The sequence below is a fragment of the Tamandua tetradactyla genome, chromosome 3 (assembly GCF_023851605.1).
Source record: "Tamandua tetradactyla isolate mTamTet1 chromosome 3, mTamTet1.pri, whole genome shotgun sequence".
Lineage (NCBI taxonomy): Eukaryota > Metazoa > Chordata > Mammalia > Pilosa > Myrmecophagidae > Tamandua > Tamandua tetradactyla.
The window spans coordinates 178,650,247-178,670,274 of NC_135329.1; the positions used below are offsets into that span (position 1 = coordinate 178,650,247).

Genomic DNA, 20,028 nt, shown 5'->3' on the forward strand with positions numbered 1-20,028 from the left:
TTCTTGGATCTGTAAATTTAGGTCTTTCATAAGAGTTGGGAAATTTTCAGTGATAATTTCTTCCATTAGTTTTTCTCCTCCTTTTCCCTTCTCTTCTCCTTCTGGGACACCCACAACACGTATATTTGTGCGCTTCATATTGTCATTCAGTTCCCTGATCCCCTGCTCAAGTTTTTCCATTCTTTTCCCTATAGTTTCTGTTTCTTTTTGGGATTCAGATGTTCCATCCTCCAGTTCACTAATTGTAGCTTCTGTCTCTTTAGATCTACCATTGTAGGTATCCATTGTTTTTTCCATTTTTTCTTCTTTGTCCTTCACTCCCATAAGTTCTGTGATTTGTTTTTTCAGATTTTCTATTTCTTCTTTTTGTTCAGCCCATGTCTTCTTCATGTCCTCCCTCAATTTATTGATTTGGTTTTTGAAGTGTTTTTCCATTTCTGTTTGTATATTCAGCATTAGTTGTCTCAGCTCCTGTATCTCATTTGAACTATTGGTTTGTTCCTTTGACTGGGCCATATCTTCAATTTTCCGAGCGTCATCCATTATTTTCTGCTGGTGTCTGGGCATTTGATCAGATTTCCCTGGGTGTGGGACCTGGTTGGTTGAAAGGTTTTTCTGTGAAATCTCTGGGCTGTGTTTTTCTTTTCCTGCCCAGTAGGTGGCGCTCGTGGCGCTCGTCTGTCTGCGGGTCCCACCAGTAAAAGATGCTGTGGCTCCTTTAACTTGCCAATCAGAATCTCGCAGTCAGCCCGGGAAACTGCGCGTGGAGGGGGGGGGTCGCCGGCCACCGTGGCTTGGGGGAGTGCCGGTCCAAATTGCCCAGCTGGCCCGAGATGCCAAGCGTGGCGGGAGGGCCCTGCTATCCAACGTTCCCAGTCAGACCGGGGAGCCACGTGCGTGGAGGGGACCCCAGTCGCCAGCCACCCCGGCCGGGAAAACACGCGCCCCTCGGGTATCTCACCGCAGCGGATTCTCCCTGCCCGTTCAGCCGTTCCAGAATGGGGTACGCTGTCTTTTTGGTCTCTGTCGTGGCTCCAGGAGCTGTTTCATATTGTTTCTGTTTCTTTAGTTGCTTTTCTGGAGGAGGAACTAAGACCCGCGCGTCTTACTAAGCCGCCATCTTCTCCGGAAGTCAGAAGGTACTTTTTAACATTCACTTTTGCTATACAAAAACAGTATGAACAAACGAATTTTTTTTTTTTGCAAGAGGTAAATAAAAGATTCAATTTGATTCTTCTACGAGGGAAAAAGTAGTTGAAAGTAGGTCTTCATTTTGCAGCCACCATATGTACATATCCTTCGTAACTGACTTGTCCGTCCCCATTAATATCTGCCTCTCTGACCATTTATTTCATCTACATGTTCTCTCTTAGTTTTTCTCCTAAGTTTGTCATGACATGATGTAACTGCCATGCAGATGTAACCACTGCCATCCTTGTCAAAGACTCCAAATGCCTCGTGGATTTCCTCTTCACTGTGTCTGTCATTTTTCTAGCCATCATGGCCAAAAATTATGGAAAGTCAATGGTGCCACTATCATCAGCATCCACTTCGTTGATCGTGTCCTGTAATTCACCTTCTGTTGGGTTCTGACCCAGTGACCGCATGACAGTTTCAAGTTCCTTTGTTGTGATGGTGCCATAGCCATCTTTATCAAACAGGGAAAAAGCTTCCTTAAATTCAGAAATCTGTTCTTCGGTCAGCTAGTAAGCCATGGTGTGAGTGAATGGAGGAAGTGCAAAAGGAGGGAGGGTGGCCGAACCAGTACAGGGGCTGTAACTGCCTGAGTGCTTCTGCAGCTGCTGCTGCTAAAGCACGGTGTGAATTCTGCCCCCTGTCCTGCCATCTGTGCCACTGCCTGACTGCAAGTAGTCACACCTATGAGACTCTCAGCACCACTACCCTGCCTTGAGATTCATGAATGCCTCACTAGGGATGCAGGTAGACTGCTGCTTTTCTCTGCATCTGCCCTTTTTCCTTCCTCAGATAACCAAAAATGCATGGTAGGAAACCTGTCCCTTCAGGGCAGCCCATGTTTTTGAGGGAAAAGGAGAGTACAAGACAGTTGCAACCTATGGCTTAGAAATATGTGAATTGGATCTGAGTTACCAGTATGAACATAACGCTTCAAATAGATGGCAATAGGAGTAGAAATACAGAAATGTGTGTGGACATATACTTCCTAGTTATGTCCACTGAAAAGGCCTAGTGGCAATGTCACCTTGGTAGCTATGAGCATACCTGATAAGCAGTTCTTAGTTTTAAATATAATTTCTACACAAAAAGTAACCGGAGATTCTTCGGGTAATGATTTCAGGGCTAGGGCAGGGAAAGAGAAGATAAGCTTCTAGAACATTGAGTCAGAAATTAAGAAAGTGCTCAATTAATGATGGAGACATGTCAAAAAGACACAAGAGTTAGCCTATAAAGTCCCTGGGGCCTAACCTGGGCATCAAAATAAAGTATAATAGAAACAGACTATATAACCCACTGAATAAAATAAGAATTCATTAATATTGTACAGATATAATAAAAATATAGGGGAGAGGGCAGGCCACGGTGGCTCAGCAGGCAGAGTTCTCACCTACCACACTGAAGACCCAGGTTCGATTTGTATATAGGGGAGAAAATGAGAAAATAAAGCTCTTTCTCACAGAATGCCAAGTATTGTAGCAGAAAGGATAATTAGAAAATCACCATTTTTGCAACTACCATAGTAATAACTGATTCAGGCAAAAATTATCAACAAATGCTAAATTTGATGAGACTATTTACATATTCCCCAAGATCTTCCCAGTAGAGGAGACACTACTTAACCACGTAATCAAACTTAATATCTCCAATATTGAAGCACACCAACATCACATGCTTCCTGTTGTGAAGTACACAGAAGGATACATCATTCTGTGTTATCCTGCCAAAGATGGATTACATGAACCGAATCATAAGAGACATTTTGCAAAACTCACTGGCCTATACTGTTAAAGACTGTGAAGGTCCAGAAACACAAAGAAAAGCTGAAGAAATGTTCTGGATAAAGTAAACTTAAAGAGACATGAAAAATAAAAGCAATTCTTAACCCTGGACTGAATTTTGCATGCCAGGGAAATATGTATGTCTATAAATATAGCTATAAAAGCTAATGTTGGGGCAATTCACAAATTTTACTATGGATTGATTAGATGATAGTATCACATCAATGTTGCATTACCTGATTTTGCTAACAGAACTGTGGTTATATAAGAGAATGTGTTTGGTTTTAGGAAATACACAGAGAATTTAGGCATAAAGGGGAACGATGGCTGCAATTTATCCTCAAATGACTCAGAAGAGAAAAAAGTATATGTATAGGGAGAGAGGAAAGGTAACTGGGCAAAATGTAAACAAGAAGTGAATCTGGGGAGCGAATCTATTGGAGTTTGCTGTATTCTTCTTTTCTCTAAGTTTAAAATTATATCAAAATAAGTTAAGGAAGTGAGAAAGGGAAGGAGAGGAAGGAAAGAAAAGGAAGGAAAGAAGTCTCTGCCCTCACGGAACTTATAGTTAGGAAAACAGAGTATATCAACAAATAGATCATTTAAAATTAAGAAATAAAAATTAAAGAAAACAACATGCAGGCTGCAAAACATTTTTACCAAATAAAATATTTAATCTAAGGACACTGAAAAATAATCACATTTCTTTAAGACATAGTTTTTATTATTTTCGCATGTGTGCTACTTTTCCTAAATTGTATTTTAACAGACTTAGTTGACATTTTTAGTTTATTTTGGTAATCATAAAATTAGTTTTTTTAATGCAAATAGAAGTTAGAAAAATAATTATTGTGCTGGTTTGAAAGGATATATGCCCCCTAAGAAAGCCATATTTTAATATAAATCCCATTTCGCAAAGGCAGAATAATCTCTATTCAATACTGTATGTTTGAAACTGTAATGAGATCATCTCCCTGGTTGATGTGATTTAGTTAAGAATGGTTGTTAAACTGGATTAGGGGATGACATGTCTCCACCCATTTGAGTGGGTCTTGATTAGTTTCTGAAGTCCTATAAAAGAGGAAACATTTTGGAGAATGAGAGATTCAGAGAGAGCAGAACAATGTAGCCATGAGATGCAGAGAGTCCACGAGCCAGCAGCCTTTGGAGATGAAAAAGGAAAACACCTCCCGGGGAGCTTCATGAAACAGGAAGCCAGGAGATGAAGCTAGCAGATGATGCTATGTATGCCATGTGCCCTTCCAGATGGGAGAGGAACCCTGACTGTGTTCGCCATGTGCCTTCTCATTTGAGAGAGAAACACTGAACTTCATCGGCCTTCTTGAACCAAGGTATCTTTCCATGGATGCCTTTGATTGGACATATCTATAGACTTGTTTTAATTGGGGCATTTTCTCGGCCTTAGAACTGTAAACTAGCAACACATTAAATTCCCCTTGTTAAAAGCTGTTCCGTTTCTGGTATATTGCATGCCGGCAGCTAGCAAACTAGAACAATTATCTATCAGATTACTTTGCAGAGGTGAGAGACATAATAATTCCTAAACTTCAGATGTAGAAACCTAGTAACTGATTTCTTTAAAGTTGGCTAATGTCATGAGCAGGTCAGGAAGAAATCAGAATTTAGTTCCAAATCGAAAGATAGTATTTAATCAAATAAAAATATAAGGTAAATACACTAGACTGAGGATTTTTTAAGATGTTTTAATTTTTTTAATTTTATTATTAAATGTGAAAAGGCAGTAAAACATATCTATGTTGCATTATTCATTAACATATTTCCTGACCTCTTGCCAACATTCAGTGATAATTATAAGAGTTGATCAAATATCCTCCACCCAAGAAGCTTCAAGATGCCTCCTTTCTGTTACATCCATCTCATGAATATAAATTCCTAGGAAAAACATTTTAAAACTCATTAGAAAATATATTTATTATTGTCCCTATACAATCAATCTATTCTATCAAGATAAAATTCATACTGCTAAACTATAATTTTCACATAGCAATTCACCAATGTCACTGCCAGCAAGATCAACTATTTGACTCCATACCATTCTTTCCATGTCTTTGACCACTATTTTGGTTCAAATCCACACCATATCTTCTTCTGATTAATCCAGCAACCCTCTCCAGATTAATTTTAAGACTTTTTCATGTCACGCATCTGTTAAAAAATCCACAATAGTTACTCATGACATTCTGAATTAAGTACAATCTCTTCATCAAATGATTTCAGATCCTCTATGACATGGCCTCAACCTAAGTTTTCAACCTTATTTCCTACTCTTCAAACTACTTACTATTCTACAGAAGCAAGTCATGCTTTCCCAACTTTGTTCATGTTTATCAATCTGATTACAACAGCTCAACTTGTCAAAAGAGTGAGAGAATACTTCTCCCTCTGTCCAAAATCCCAATGAAATGACAGTAAACAATTAAAAGGGGGGAATAAACTTATAAAGGCACTGAGAATAGGTGATAGCAAAGGCATCAAGAGACTAGATTTTGGCAAATTTCCAGAAGGCAGAAAACAGAGAATCACACAGCAGATGAACCAGAGGAGCAGGAGTCAAAGATGAGAGCATGCATTTTTACTTAGCAGTCATTCAACATTTATTAAGTATATACTATATGCCAAATACAGTTGTAGAAGCTCAGGATACAGCTATAAATAAGACAAGCGAGAGACCTGCTCTAACTGAACTTAAATTCTAGTCGGAGAGAGAGATTAAATAACCAAAAAACAGATAGTGGAGTATGTTTCAGATAATAGGGTTGTATTGAGAGTGATCTGGTAGCTCCTTTAGATTTGGTGAAGAGATAAGACCTCTTGAGAGGTATTCTAACTGACATATGAATAACAAAAAGGAATCAGACATGCAGAGATCAAAGAGAATAACATTCCAGGTAGTCCCAACAGGTTTGGTGTCATGAAACAGATCAATCTGATGGGAAAAGAGGGTGTGAGAAAAGTGATGATAACAGATAGGCAGTGGCCACAGTATGTGAGGATTTGAAGGACAAGTAAAGGTGTTTAGATTTCTAAGAAAGCCAACTGAAGGGCAAATGAAGTGATCCTTCACAAAAGGTAGGGACCATTCTTAAAGGAGCCAGAGGGTAGAGAGGGAAAAAAGACAGATGAAGAAAATGATGCTCTGCAGAACCACAAACCCCCTTCCCACACACAGACACCCTGAGGGGTGAAGTTAGTGCCGGATGTAATTTCGGCCCCATTCCTCTAGCTCTCTGCCTAGCAACACATTCTAGCTATTCCATTGGACCTTTCTGCTCTCAGCTCACCCAATCCCTCTCTGCCACCCCTTAGCCTCCTCACCAATCACGCAGCGCTCCTCCCCTGGCCCCTCCCTATTGCCGCCTCGCCACTATATAAAGCTCTGTACTTCCACTCATAAATGTTCTGGTGCGCATGCCTTGCCAGCGCCTCGAGTTCCCGCGAGTCGTTCTTCGTCTCCCACGCCCTCCAGACCTTCGAGCCCCCGGGACCAGTCACCGAGTTCCCCGTCTCGCTGTGAGGAAGACCCCAGGCGGGAGCTAGGGAAAGCTCCTGCAGTTAGAAAAAACAACTTTCTCAAGTTTGGATTGCAAACTTAAATGTCTGCAGGGGTCAGGAGACCAATATAAATACCAAGGGTAGCCAGATGTAATTCAATAGGGAATGGTGGGGCTGGAGAATTGGAGGGCATAACTCAGTTAAAAAACATTCAAATTAAAAAAAAAAGTTTATCCTGGAATGAGATGGTAGTGATGGTTGTACGATGTTGTGGTTATACTAATAGCCACTGAACTGCACACTTTAAAAGGGCAAATATTATGTGTGTGAATTATATCTCAATTAAAAAAAAACACCTAAAAAAAAGAAAAAAAGTTTAAGGACCATACTCGCTAAACAAGATAAGATTTAGTTATCACTTCCTCTGAGAGGCCAGTGAACTCTGTACCTCTCTATGGCATTATAACTGATCAGCTTTGTGTTATGTGGTGGTTATTTGAACATGTGCCTTATCATCCTCCATCCCCAACTAAGATGCAAGTTTCTGGAGATACCATATGGTTCTCATTTTTTACCTCAGAGCAACACACACAGAATTACATTCTTTCTTGATCTGAAATTCAACTTTTTTCTGCCTAATATTTTCAATTTAAGATGACTCAGAGCTAAAGACTATCAAAATAAAGATGTATCCCTTAAAAAAAAAATGAACAATTTATCTGGTTCTCAATAAATGCTAATTTATTTAAAGAAACCAATATGTTTAAAAATAATTTCACTATCAATAAAGGAGTAATAGAAAAATCAGAAAGTTTTGCAATGCACATTAGCTTCAGCAAAAATATAATATTTCTATAAGACTATATGCTTCACAAACTGCGTTAATGACTCGGTTAAAAAATATTGGGTAGACTGAAATATTAGTGGTCAATGAGAGGGAATGGTAAAGAGAATGGTAAAAGAAAAATGGTAAATTTTTCTTTTCTCTTTTTTTTTCTTTTTTTGGAATGATGCAAATGTTCCAAAAATGATCGTGGTGATGAATACACAACTATGTGATGATATTGTGAGCCACTGCTTGTATACTTTTGATGGACTGTATGTGAAGATAACTCAATTAGAGATTAGAAAAAAAAAGAAGAAATAGAAGCTCTCAACAAACCTAACACTACTAAAGAGATCAAACCAATTATCCAAAACCTTCCAAACAAGGATAATCCCAGGACTAGATGGCTTCACAGAGGAATTCTACAAAACATTCAAAGAAAACTTCAATTCTGTGTACTCTTCCAAAAATAATGAAATGGAGGGAACATTCCCTAATTCATTCTATAATGCCAACAATAACCCTTGTAATAAAGCCAGATGGAGACAGTAAAAGAAGACTATTATCTTTTATGAATACAGATGAAAAGTCCTCAACAAAATTCTAGCAAACTAAATCCAGCAGCATATTAATGGGATTTTCCTCTGGTATACAAACTTGGTTCAACATAAGAAAATCAATTGATGTAATACATCACCATAAACAGAATGAAGGGGGGAAAAAAATCACATGATCATCTCAAATAATGCAGAAAAACAATTCAACAAAATCTAGCACCCTTCATGATAAAAACACTTAGGAACTAAGAGAGGGAAACTTCGTCAATATCATAAAGGGCATATATGAAAGCCCACAGCCAACATCCTACTTAATGGTAAAAGACTGAAACCTTTCCCCTGAGATAAGGAACAAGACAAGAATGACCACTGTCACCATTGTTATTCAACATTGTAGTAGAAGTTCCTGTCAGAGTAATTAAACAAGAAAAAGAAATAAAAGGCATCTGAGTTGGAAAGGAAGAAGTGAAACTTTTCCTATTTGCAGATGATATGACCACATATGCAGAAAACCCTGAAAAATTCACAACTTTAACACAGTGGTAAGATATAAGATCCACACCCCAAAATCAGCAGTTGTTTCTGATTTTGTTCATTGCAAGAATGAACAAATGGAAGAAGAAATCAAGAAAAAAAATTCCATTCACAACAACAACTAAAGAACCAAATATCTAGGAAAAAATCTAACCAAGGATGTAAAGAACTTGTACACAGAAAACTAAAAACATTGCTAAAAGAAATAAAAGAAAACCTAAATAAATGGAAGGACATTCTGAGTTATGGATTGGAAAACCAAATATTGTTAAGATGTTAAAACTACCTATTCTAGTTTGAAAGCTGCCAGAATGTGATATACCAAAAACAGAACAGCTTTTAGGAGTTTATTAAGTTGCAAGTTTACATGTTCTAAGGCCATGAAACTGTCCAAATTAAAGAAAGGCTATAGAAATGTTCAATCTAAGGCATCCAGGGAGAGATAACTTGGTTCAAGAACGCTGATGACATTCGGGGTTTCTCTTCCAACTGGAAAGGCACATGGCGAATCTGGTGACTTCTGCTAGCTTTCTCTCCAGACTTATCTCATGAAGCTCCCCCAGGGGCGTTTTCCTTCTTCACCTCCAAAGATCTCTGCTCCATGGGCTCTTGTGGCTCTAAAGCTTTTTCCAAAATGGTTCCCTCTTAAAGGGCTCCAGTAAGCAACCCCACCTTAAATGGGTGGAGACACATCTCCACAGAAACCATCTAATCAAAAATTACCACCCACAATTGGGTGGGTCACATCTCCATGGATAATCAAAAAACACCCACCAAGCAATATTAAATGAGGACTAAAGGACATGGGTTTTCTGCAGTACACCACAGATTCAAACTGGCACACTACCCAAAGCAATTTATAGATTCAATGCAATCCCAATCAAAAGCCCAAAAGACTTCTTTGCAGAAACTCAAAAGCCAATCATGAGATTTATATGGAAGGGTAAAGGGCCCAAATAGCCAAAGCCATCTTAAATAAGAATTAATTTAGAGAATTCACACTTTCCAATCTTAAAACTTACTACAAAGCCACAGTAATCAAAAAGCATACTACTGGCAAAAGGACAGACATCTGGACCAATGGAATAACACTGAGCTCAGGGGTGGTGCAACAATGGCTCAGTGGCAGAATTCTCACCTGCCAAGCCAAAGACTCAGGTTCAAATCCCCGGAGCCTGTTCATATCAAAAAATAAATTGAGCTCAGAAGTCAACTTTCACATTTACAGCCAACTGATTTTTGACAAGGTGACTGTTCCAGTTTGCTAGCTGCCAGAATACAATATACAAATAACGGAATCACTTTAAAAAAGGGGAATTTATTAAGTTGCTGGTTTACAGTTCTAAGACTGTGAAAATGTCCAAACTAAAGCAAGGCTATAGAAATGTCAAAATTAAGACACCAAAAAGAGTTTACCTTCACTCAAGAAAGGCCGATGAAGTAAGGGTTTCTCTCTCAACTGGAAAGGCACATGGTGAGCATGGCAACATCTGCTAGCTTTCTCTCTAAGCTTCTTGTTTCAAGAAGCTCTCCTGAGGGCATTTTCCTTCTTCGTCTACAAAGGTCTCTGGCTGCATGGGTTCTCATGGTTCTCGCTCTCTCCAAAACTGTCTCCTCTTTTAAAGGATTCCAGTAAACTAATCAAGACCCACTTGGAAGAGGTGGAGTCACAATTTCATGGAAGCCATCTAATCAAAACTTACCACCCACAATTGGGTGGGTCACATCTCCATGGGAACAATCAAAAAGCTCCCAGTCAGCAATACTGAATGAGGATTAAAGGACATGGCTTTTCTGGGGTCCATCAGATTCAAACTGGCACAGTGACAGAGACTACTCAATTGGAAAAGAGCAGTCTCTTCAGCAAGTGGGGTTGGGAAAACTGGATGTCTATTTGCAGAAAAAGAACGATTTCTACTTCATTCCACTATTATTATATTGGTAAGATGAGTATATACACTAAGTAATCTACAGATTCAATGAAATCTCTCAAAATTCAATAATCTTTTTGGGAGAAATGGAAAAGCTGAAATTGAAAGCCATACGAAATTGCAAGGGATCCGGAATAAAACAGTCTTAAAAAAGAAAAAAAGTAGGGGACTCATACTTCCTGATTTCAAATTTTACTACAAAAGCTATAGGATGGTATTAACACAAGGACAAGCATCTCAATCAATGGAACAGTATACTATGTCCAGAAAGAAACCCTCACATTTATGGTCAACTGAGTTTCCATAAAAGTGACAAAACAGTCCAAAAGGAAAATGGTGCTGGTGAAACTGGTTATCTACATACAAAAGAATGTAATTGGACCTCTAACTGACACCATATGTAAAAATTAAGTCAAAATAAATCAAAGACCGAAATGTAAGAGCTGAAACTATAAAACTCTTAGAAGAAAATACAAAGATAAATCTTCATTACCTTGGATTTGGCAATGAATAATAAAAGATGACACCAAAAGCACAAGTGGAAAAGAAAAAAATAATAAATTGTACTTCCTCAAAAAACTTTTGTCTTCAAAATACCATCATGATAGTATCAAGATATGAATAAAACTGATCAGATAGGACAATGTATATCAGAAGACTGAGTAAAGGATGATATCATCCACATTTCAAAACTTCAACTACTGTAAGAGACTAAAGGGAGAGATGTTCTTTTGGTGCAAAATTTATATCTTGGGTAGTACATTTCCTAATTTAACTTGTATGGTCAGTTTAGTGATGCTATAAGCATAGATTATCTGAATAGGGCATGATATTTTGTTAGTTTGCCCAGGTTAGGGTGATGCCCCAATGAATAAAGAAGTACTTGCAAAGTTCTCTTGGAGGGATGGGGAAAAAGGAGGAAATATTCAATTTCCCTATTTGGAGAATTTTGAATAGTCTCACAAGAAGTAGGTACAACAAATCAATAGGCTGAGCCAGGACCCAGCATCAAGAGATTGAGAAAGTCTTATTGACCAAAAGGGGGAAGGAGAGAAATGAGACAAAAAGTTTCAGTGGCTGAGAGATTTCAAACAGATTTGAGAGGTTTTATCCTGGAGATTATTCTTATAGACTATACAGGTATCTCTTTTTAGATTATGGTGTATTGGAGTGGCTAGAGGGAAGTACGTGAAACTGCTGAGCTGTGTTCTAGTAGCCTAGATTCTTGAAAACAATTGTATAAATATATAATGTTCATAATGTGACTGTGTGATTGTAAAAATCTTGTGTATTATGCACCTTATATCCAGGGTATGGAAAGATGAATTAAAAATATGGACAACAAATAAATAAATAATAGGGGACAAAGGGTAAAATAAATTGATTAGATGGAAACACTAGCAGTCAATGAAAGGGAAGGGTAAGGTACATAGTATGTATGAGTTTTTTCATTTTTCTTTTTATTTCTTTTACTGGAGTGATGCAAATGTTCTAAAGCAACAATCATGGTAATGAAAACACAGCTATGTGATGATATTATGAGCCACTGATTGTACACCATGTATAGAATATATGTGTGTGAAGATTTCTCAAAAAATATATATATATATTAAGTATATACATGTATATATACATAAAGACACTATTAAGAAAGTGAAAACACAACCTACAGAGTGGGGAAAAAATATTTGCAAACTGCCATAATTATTAAAATTGTGTGTGTGCTACCTGAGCATCCACCTTTTTGGTTCAGTCACTTGCCTCAGAAGTTTTCCACTGCCGGGGCCTAGAGGCCTCAGAGCTCAAACCTACATGTACAGTCACCATCTACACAACCCACATACCTTATCTAGAACCCATAGCAGGCCCCAAATGACAGGCTAATCATCCACAGTGCTCATATTCTCCCTTTTCACATGCATTTATTTACAACTAAGCAATTCCTGACTCCCAACGAAATCTATCACATCTACCCCTGGACCACAACAAAGGCACAAACCCACTTGCTCTGCTTGTGTACTCCCCACCCACTGGTGTAGCTACCACCCCTTATGGCACCTCACTGTCTCTGGAACCTGTGAGTTACAAACCACCTTTTCTTAGGCATTATGATATTGGTTTTCTATTGTGAAACACCTGACCTCTATAAACTTAAATACAAATTTAAATACAACTTAACCAACAAATTTAAATACAACTTAACTAATTTGAAACACAAATCATGTTTCTGATAAATACTGGTATCCAGAATATATAAAGAATTCTTTCACTTAACAAAAAGACCAACAACCTAATTTAAAAATGGGGAATGGACTGAATAGACATTGCTCCAAAAAAGCATACAATAGTCAACAAGCACATGAAAAGATACTCAACATATTTAATCACTGGTGAAATATAAATAAAAACTGCAATAAGATACCACTTCATAGACAGTAACATAGCTATTATAAAATGGAAAGTAACAAGTGCTGGCAAAGATGAAGAGAAATTGCTGGTGGGAATGTAAAACAAAGTACAGTCACTGAAAAAAATGTTTGATGTTTATCAAAAAGTTAAACATAGAATTATCATGTGACTTAGTAATTCTACTCCTAGGTATGTATCCAAAAGAACTGAAAACAGGTACTCAAACAAATACTTGTACACAAACTTTCAAATACTTGTACACAAACTTTCACAGCTGTACTATTAACAATAACCAAAAAGCAGAAAAACACCAAATGTTTATCAACTGATAAATGGGTAAACAAAAGGTGGCGTATCTGTATGATGGAATAGTATTGGCTTAAAAATGAATGAACAACTGATCTACAACGTGGATGAACCTCAAAAACATTATGCTAAATGAAATAAGCCAGCCACAAAAGGTGACATATTATATGATTCTATTTATATGAAATATCCAGAATTGCTAAATCCATAGAGACAGAAAGCAGACTACTGATTGCCAGGGGCCGGGAAAAGGTGATCATTGGGACTGACTGCTTAACGGGTACAGTTTCCTTCTGGGTGATGAAAATGTTTTGAAACTAGACTGAGACAGTGGCTGTATAATATTGTGGATGTACAAAATGCCACTGAATTGTACACTTTAAAAAGATTAATTCTAAGTTATATGAACTTTACCGCAATTAAAATAAATAGATCTAGAGTTGGGTTTTGTGTTTTTCTTTTCATTTTTACTATTTTTCTATTCTCTGACAATTTTAGAAGATGTAACAGATTTTCTACAATAACAAACCGACAGATTTCTGTAAAATAAAAATTGTTACTTTAGTATTGCCCCTACCTGCCTGCTTCTCTCTCAGGAAATCAGAAAGACCAAAGCTTAAATATTGTTAGGAACTGAGGAGACTGAAACACTAGTGATTAATGAAAGGGAGTAGTAAGGGGTATAGAAAAAAAAATAGGGGGAACAAAGGTTAAAATATATTGGGTAGATGGAAATACCAGTGGTCAATGAGAGGGAGGGGTGTGGGGTTTGGTATGTACGAGATTTTTCTTTTTATTTCTTTCTCTGGACTGATGCAAATGTTCTAAGAAATGATCAAGATGATAAATATACAACTATATGATGATACTGTGAGCCACTGATTATACACCAAGTATGGAATGTTCATATGTTAAGATTATTAGTGTTTGTATGTTGTTCTGTTTGGTCAATAAAAATAAAAAATAAATAAATAAATAAATAATAAAAAAATATCGTTACAGGGCAGAATCTTGGATCCAAGTGGAATAAACTCTATGATTATTTTTATTTTAAAAACTGTATCTTACTTTTCATTTAAGAAGATTAACACATCATGTTAGAAATAATATTGCTCACTCTACAATTACTTCACAAATACTTATTAAGAAACTACTATGAAATCAACTGAAGAAAAAACACTATGACTCAGATACCATAGGAATATACTTCTTAAAGCGCAGAAATGGTCTTTTCCCTCATGTAGTCAAAATGTATTATAAAAATACCTGACAATTAAAGAACTTTTAAATTTTTAACATTTAAAATTAACATGACTACATATTACAGTATTATGATACATTCAGCATTCCCAGAGTAAATAATTTCTTCTCTTCCATCACAGTAGTCACCAAATAGCTGTTGACAAAAATATGAATTCTGTATTTTATATTTTTACATAACTATATATGATTACCAAAAATTAAATATTTCTAAAAACAAAAAAGCTCATAGGATGCAACACCATGGTTTCTATCAGCGAAATAATTACTAAATTATGTAGACAGATGTCACACCACAGGAGTTAATGTATTTTGGGCAATTCTCAATAGAAAACAGTCTTACAGCCAGGACACCTAACATTTCTTTAGAGAAAATACTTTTACCCCATTGTGAATAAATAAATGACAATGGCATTCAACACTCTTTTTAAAAGCTTTCACTTGCGGTTAGAAAACAATTCTTAATGGACATTTCCAAGAATACATTCTCCATGAATAAAAAGTTTCACTATAAGACAGTTTGACTGTTCTTCAAACTAAGTATTGAGTTGCTCCACAACCTGGCAATACCACTACTCGATACACACCCAGAAAAACTAAGAGCAATGTCACAAACAGACATTTGCACACTGATGTTCACAGCAGCATTATTCACAATTGCCAACAGATGGAAACAATCCAAGTGCCAACAACAGAAGAGTAGATAAACAAAATGTGGTATATACATACAATGGAATATTATGCAGCAGTTAGAAGAAATGAGGTCCTGAAGCATTATGACAATATAGATGACCTTGAGGATATAATGCTAGGTGAAATAAGCCAGACACAAAAAGGATAGATACTGTATGATTTCACTAATATGAACCCCCTAGAAAATGTAAACTAAGAGCCATAAAATTTTATTATACAGGGGACCTAGAGATAGATAGAAGATAGAGAAGGAGGAACAGTTTACCTAATATGTACAGAGTAGTTACCAAGGTTGAACTTAAATGTAAGGGAATGGACAGAGGTGATGGTAGTTCATTAGTGAATTTATAATAGTGCCATATTGAAGGTGAATATGATTAAAAGTGTTTGTTTAGAGCCAATTAGTACTACAAATATAAATAAGTTCTTACATGAATTACTTTCAAAGGTATGACACTTGTATAGAGTTAATAATTGAGGGGTATATGGGAAAAACGACTTATTGCATGTAAAGGTCTATATTTAATAGGAATACATCACTAGTACCATGATAACTAGGGGTAAATAATTGGGGGGAGGAAGAGTTAAGGGAAGTTTTAGGTTTTCTCTGAAATAGTTGTGTGTATCTGTTATTTCTCTCTTCGGAGCAATGAAAACTGTCTAAAATTGAATGACGATGATTGTACAACTAAATGAGGTTACTGTGAAACATTGTTTATTTTGGATAAACCACATGCTCTATGAATACATCACAACAAAATGTGCAGAATCAAAATAAATAAATAAATAAGCAGAAAGACTCAAGTGCTAGAGAAAATGTGGAGAGACAGGTATACCTATTCAATGCTGACAGAGTAGTAGAAAGGGGCAGCCCCTCTGGAGGGTAATGCAGTGGATCCACAAGAGGCTAGATTAGGGTCACCATATAATTAGGAATCCCTTTCCTATACTTTACTTGAGTATATTTTGAATATACTCAAAATAACTGAAAGCAGGGACTCAAACTGACATTGCACACAGATGTTTATGGCAACATTATTAACGATACCAAATAGATAGAGGTGGCTGAAGAGCACAGTGACTGAGAAGCAGAAGTGTGAATTGTGATGTATAAATCAGACGGAATACTGTGCAGCTACAGAAAGGAATAAAGTCATGAGGAATGCAACAAGGTGAATGAACCATGAGGACATTATGTTGAGCAAAATAAGCCAGAGACAAAAGGAAAAAATACTGTATGGTCTTCTTTTAGAAAATACTTATAAGGAAATTGGAACAAAAAGAAAACTGGAGTGTAAACTGTAACCTCTTACGGCAGTCACATTTTTTCCTGAGCTTTAAGTGTTATCTCTAAATTCTGAGATGCTGTGCTGTATGTGTATAATCTGATATTTTCCTGGGGTTAGGTACCTATGTGACACCTAAGACTCAGAGTTGGAGCTCTGCAGATCTGAAAGTCAACATGGCTACATACTACAACTGTTAAAGAAGCCAAAAAAAAAAAGACATCAAGCTCCAATTAGAGGTAGGAATGAAGCTGATCTGGTTGGAACTAAGGTAAATCAGAACACAGAGTCAAGGATGGTACGGTCTGTATTTTAGAACTCCATCTACTGTATCACACCAAAGGAATACAGGTTTATTTTGTCCAAAACCTACATTTTCTGTAACACACAACCTAATTAACCTCTGCCCACTTGCCTTAAACAACCTAAACACATGGAGTCTAGAATCGGAAACAAGGTCTTATAATTCTGTATAGCTTAATATAATATCCGTATACTTTCCAGATGTTGGGCAGATAATTAAAAAGTATTATTGCAGGTGCCTGCCCACACACACACACACACAAGTTTTGCAAAGTCCCTTGACAGACTAAAGAAAAATACGGAACTATAGAAAACCAGGGGAGGAAAACCAGTGGGAACATTACCGAGGGAGCATCCATTCTTCACCACTTTGGAGAGCCATTTGTCAAATACCTAGCAAATTTAGACATTACATCTCTTATGATTCAGCAATTCCACTTCTAAGTATTCCAAGAGTCAAGAATGAGAAGAAATGTAAAAGGATGTTCTCTGCTTATAATAACAAAAACGATGAAAACACTCTATTCCCAAAAGGAAACTAGAAAACAGGTTTATTCTGTAAAAAAAAAAAGAGAATGAACAAGAACCAGAGTTACGGACTGAATCATGCACCCTCAAAAGATGTCTTCAGGTTTTAACCCCTGGTCCTGTGAATATGAACTCGTTTTTTAAAAAAGATGCTTGAAGATATATCCTTGAAGAAATAAGACAAGGTCAAACAGAATTAGCGTGGGCCTTAATCCACTATGACTTGTGTCCCTATAAGCAGAGGAAACCTGGGCACAGTCAGTGTCGAGTAGGAGACAGATGGGGAAAAAAGAAACTTTGTGACAGAGGCAGAGACTGAGTTATGGAATTCCAATAACTTACCACAGAACACTACAGGCTTCAAGGAAAACATGATCCTGCCAACACCCTGATTTTGGACTTCTAGCCTCCAAAACTGCGAGAAAATAAATCCTGGTGTAAGCTAACTAGTCTGTGGTACTACAGAAGCCCTGGCAAAACTAAGAAAATCGGCATGGATAAATATCAAATCACAAAACTGAGTTATAAAAATGCAAATTAAAAAGATAAATACAGCACATCATTTATGTAAAATTTTATAACAAAATAATAACAGTAATATTTTGTTGATACATGCATACGTATTAAATGTACTAAAACATTCAGGGAAACAAAACAAACTTATCTGGAGCAAGTGTTTTTCTTACATCTGTTACATCTCTTGAAACAAAGTTTTCTGAAGCAAAACATAATTCATGATATTGATGGTGAATATGCAGATGTCCACCACTTTTTATACTTTGGTTCAAAATGTTCCAAAATTAAAAAACTGAAATTAATTTTTAAAAAGAAATTCAAAATGTGGACAAACTATGCATAAACTGACCCTATGCAGTCTTCTTTCCTTTTCTTACTCCCTTCACAAGTGTCGGACCCATATTGCAGTCTGAGGCTTTCCCCCATTTATTCCTCCTCCCTCTTCCCTTTATTCTTCAATGTCCTTTCCCCTAATAAATCTACTGCACTTCTAATTACATATTGGTATCTGCTTCCAGGAAATCCTAAAATGCAAACCCTAATATCAGGGAAAACTTCACTACAACTTTATACCGGAGTACTAGCCAAAGAAATTTGGCAAAAATAAATAAATAAATAAAAATAAAATGCATAAAATAAAAATTGGAAAACAAAAAGTAAAGCTGTTTTTATTCACAGTTGACATGATTGTATATATATATATATACATATATATATATATATATATAGAGAGAGAGAGAGAGAGAGAGAGAGAGAGAACATCCTAAGGAACCTACACACAAAAAAAATTTGGAGCAAATTCAGTAATGTTATAGGGTATAAAATCAATATATAAAAATCAGTTGCACAGGGTGGGCCACAGTGGCTCAGCAGGCAAGAATGCTTGTCTGCCATGCCAATGCACCCGGGTTCGATTTCTGGTGCCTGTCCATGTTAAAAAAAAAAAAAAAAAATCAGCTGCACATTAGCAAAGAACAATGAGAATATGAAATGAAGACACCAATTTTGAATGGTATCCAAAAATGATATTTATGGAAAAATTGAACGAAAGTCCTTTAAGACCTCTACACCAAAAACTATAAAACACTGCTGAGAGAAGTGAAAGACCTAATCCAATAGAGAGATATACTGTACCAATGATTGGAATATGCAATATTGTCAATATGTCAATTCTCCCCAAATTGAAAAAGACATTTGATTCATTTACAATCAACACCTTGGCTGGCTTACTATAAAAAATGATAAGCTGATACTAAAATTTATATAGAAATGAAAAAGCCCTAAAATTGCCAAAACATGAACAAAGCTGGATAAATAAATCTATCAGCACAACCGTATTACTAAATTAAATGTTAAAGGTATTTTAATTCACTTTGAATAATTCCTTAAAACATAAAGTGGAATCCATACCTAGGCTTCTGCAAATAAGCTTATAACTTCAATTGTAGTAAAGAATAAATTTTAGATAAGTTTTATTTTGTTGATATTCATCTATTATTGTGGGGTAAAATAGTTTTATATAAAAGCCCCCCTACTTTCTTCCACATCCATTACTTTCCAAATAGTATGAGAATCAGAATACTTTTTTCCGAACTGGCTTTATTTTTAAGATGGCTTCACATAAGAATGCAATACACTATAAAATGGAATTTTAGGACTTCCGGGAAGATGGCTGAATAGAGTAGCTTGAGATTAGCCCTGCTACACGGAAAAGTTAGAGAAGGGACAGGAAGGCCACTGAAGCGGCTATTTGGGAATGCGGCTGACCTACGAGAGTCTTCTGCACCACATGGGGCAGCCTTGGTTACTGAGGCAAGGAACCAAGAGGCAGAAAGCTGGACCCTGGCACGGAGGTGTGGAGCCCGTAGGAGTACACAGATGGGAGCCCAGGACAAGGAAGTAAATCAGGCCGGGTTCCTTGGGCGTACTACCCTCACCAGCAGAGCCCTGTGACCGGAAACTCACCCCACACCCCATGCACCCAAACCCCATTACCCACTCCCATTCCCGGCACTCCAAGTGCCCCTCCACCAACCTCCACTGTACATACCTGACCCACACCCCCAAGTGCAGCCCGACCTACCTCTCCTGCAGCCCTCCCGAGCACTACCTCCACTTCCCTGTTCCCCACAGGCTGTTACCAGCACATAAAGGCTGCGGGCACTAACCTCCATACCTAAGTTAACCCTCACCCATGTCCATAGTGTCACACAGTCTCACTCCATCCCCCATGTGCTCTGCACATCTGTTTACAGCACTCCCAGGCCCATATATACGCACGGGCCCCCAATCACATCATTCAGCTCTGGGAACTGCACTTTACAGCAGTCCTAGAACCACACATGCATACAGCCCCCAGCTTCACTTCCC

The 20,028-nt window shown here is 37.2% G+C and overlaps 1 protein-coding gene and 1 pseudogene across 2 annotated transcripts in view; both read right to left on the reverse strand.

Moving 5' to 3' along the window:
• Nucleotides 1–20,028, reverse strand: part of RAPH1 (Ras association (RalGDS/AF-6) and pleckstrin homology domains 1) — a 143,088-nt gene that overhangs the window by 102,952 nt on the left and 20,108 nt on the right.
• LOC143678000 (uncharacterized) lies at nt 264–18,387 on the reverse strand (annotated as a pseudogene). Its single transcript, XR_013173002.1, has 2 exons — nt 5,050–18,387; nt 264–4,889 (listed from the first exon to the last, which is right to left on the reverse strand). The product of XR_013173002.1 is annotated as an uncharacterized LOC143678000 (transcript).